Source organism: Apium graveolens, chromosome 4 (assembly GCF_009905375.1).
Source record: "Apium graveolens cultivar Ventura chromosome 4, ASM990537v1, whole genome shotgun sequence".
In the NCBI taxonomy this organism is placed as follows: domain Eukaryota; kingdom Viridiplantae; phylum Streptophyta; class Magnoliopsida; order Apiales; family Apiaceae; genus Apium; species Apium graveolens.
In genome coordinates this window covers 215828334-215830794 of record NC_133650.1, presented here as the reverse complement: position 1 = coordinate 215830794, position 2461 = coordinate 215828334, and the positions used below count along the sequence as shown (strand labels likewise).

General features: G+C 40.2%; 1 non-coding gene across 1 annotated transcript; it reads left to right on the top strand.

Annotated features, from left to right (window-relative positions):
- The first annotated feature begins 1309 nt into the window (after positions 1-1309).
- LOC141722812 (small nucleolar RNA R71) lies at positions 1310-1416 on the top strand. The gene has a single exon (XR_012575812.1). It is a non-coding gene; the product is annotated as a small nucleolar RNA R71 (small nucleolar RNA).
- Positions 1417-2461: the final 1045 nt, after the last annotated feature.

The following is a 2461-nucleotide window of genomic DNA, read 5'->3' as shown; positions in this document are numbered from 1 at the left end:
ATAAGTAGGCTTCGGATCCGGTAAGTCCAACTTCTTGAAGATTGACAAAGGCATCATATTGATGCTAGCTCCCAAGTCACATAAGAATTTGATAAATGACACTTTTCCAATGGTGCAAGGAATAGTGAAGCTTCGAGGATCTTTAAGCTTCGGAGGCAACTTTTGTTGCAGCATAATACTGCATTTCTCCGTGATTGCAACTATCTCTAAATCATCAAACTTCACCTTCCGAGAGAGTATACCTTTCATAAACTTCGCATAACTAGGCATCTGTTCAAGAGCTTCAGTGAAAGGTATGTTGATGTGACGTTTCTTGAACACCTCCAGAAACTTCTCATACTGCTTATCCAGCTTTTTCTTCTACAGCCTCTTAGGAAATGGAGGTGGACGATAGATTTGTGTCTCCCCTGTATTACCCTCAGGAGGAGTGTGTCCAACAATAGTCTTCCTTGGTTCCACTTCTGCTTCCTTCTGCACTTCATCTTCTTCAGCCACAACCTCAGATTCTAGAGTCTTAGCTTTTTCAGGATTTACAACCTTACCAGACCTCAATGTAATTGCCTTAACAAGCACCTTAGCTTCCTTCTTACCTGGCACTTTAGTATCGCTTGGAAGCGTACAAGGTTGATGATTCAGTAATGCTTTCATAATCTGTCCAATCTGATTCTCCAAGTTCTTAATAGAAATAGCTTGGCTCTTGCACATGAGCCTCAACTCCTCCAATTCAGATTTTTCATTAGCTTGCGGTAACTACGGAAGTTGAAGTTATTGCCTAGGGGCATATTGCGGTTGTTAAAAACTAGGAGGGTTATACTGCTTTACTGTGTATGGCTGATAAGGTTGTTGCACCATATTCTGACTGTTGCTCCAACTGAAGTTAGGATGATTGCGATTATTGGGATGATAAGTGGCTGGAGCTTGCTGCTGTGATCTCTGAAAGCTGCTCACAAATTGTGCTGATTCGCTAGAAATAGCACACTGCTCAGTTTCATGTACCCCCGCACAAAGTTCACAAACACTAGTGATTTGATTAACTCCATAATTAGCCAAAGAGTCCACTTTCATCATCAAATCTTGAAGTTGAGCAGCTATAACAGTAGCTGTATCTACTTCCAGAATTTTGGCTACCTTGCCTTGCAACATTCTTTGTGTAGGATTCTGGTATTCATTAGCTTCCATGATCTCAATCAACTCATAAGCTTCATTATAGCTTTTGGCCCATAAGGCTCCACCAGATACTGCATCGGGCATAGGGCTAGACTGTGCGCCCAAACCATTGTAGAAATAGTTTATAATCATCCAATCAGGCATGCCATGGTGTGGGCACTTCTTTAGCATCTCCTTATATCGATCCCAAGCCCCACACAGAGATTCTCCAGTTTGCTGTGCAAACTGAGTAAGAGCATTCCTGATTGCAGTAGTCTTCGCCATCGGAAAGAATTTAGTGAGAAACTTCTGAGCAAGATCCTCCCATTTGGTGATAGACCCTGGTGATAAAGAATCTAACCAACACTTAGCTTTATCCTGCAGAGAGAATGGGAAGAGTCGAAGCTTTATAGCATCTTCAGTCACCCCATTGAACTTGAAAGTGTCACAGATCTCGATGAAATCCCTGATATGCATGTTGGGATCTTCTGTCGTAGAACCCCCAAACTGAACTGAGTTCTGTATCATTTGAATCGTGCTCGACTTGATCTCAAAAGTGTTAGCCGAGATGGCTGGTCTGATGATGCTCGACTGAATATTATTGATCTTAGGCTGAGAATAGTCCATCAAAGCCTTAGGAATTTCTGCTTGATCTCCCATCACTACTAAAGTTGGTTCCTCGACTTTCTCTTCTTCTTCTACTTTCTCTTCATCCTCAAAAACTTCCCTTCGAATCATTACAGCTTCATCCTCGGCTTGATCCAGAGTTCTCTTACGATCCCGCGAAAGCGTATGTATACACGCTCGCTAGAGTACCCGAAACATGACAAGGAAAAGAGTAGGTAAGTAACAATATCCGAGTCAATGAACTTTAACGATCACTGATGATAAACACATAAATTAAAAGTTAACACCGAGTCCCCGGAAGCGGCGCCAAAAACTTGTTAGTCACTAAACACGAGCTAATAATTCACGCAAGTATAAGCGATCATAAGTAATACATAATTATTTCCAGTTCATTCCCACAGAGACTGGTTAGGTTAACTTTATGCTTTATGCACTTAGGCAAAAATGATATGGCTATTATTCAATGCTAAGACAAATAACAATTTGGGTTTTGATTATACTACGATTAACTATTGAGAATTATGCTAAAGAACATTAACTAAGAGATTAAAGAGAATTGAATAATATATAACACAAACATGGGATTCTAACTTCATTAAATACTTCATTCAATAGCCTTTCCATTCTTAACCTTAGCATGTAATGGTGATGACATTAATCAGATAACACAAAACTACTTAAAGCTAAC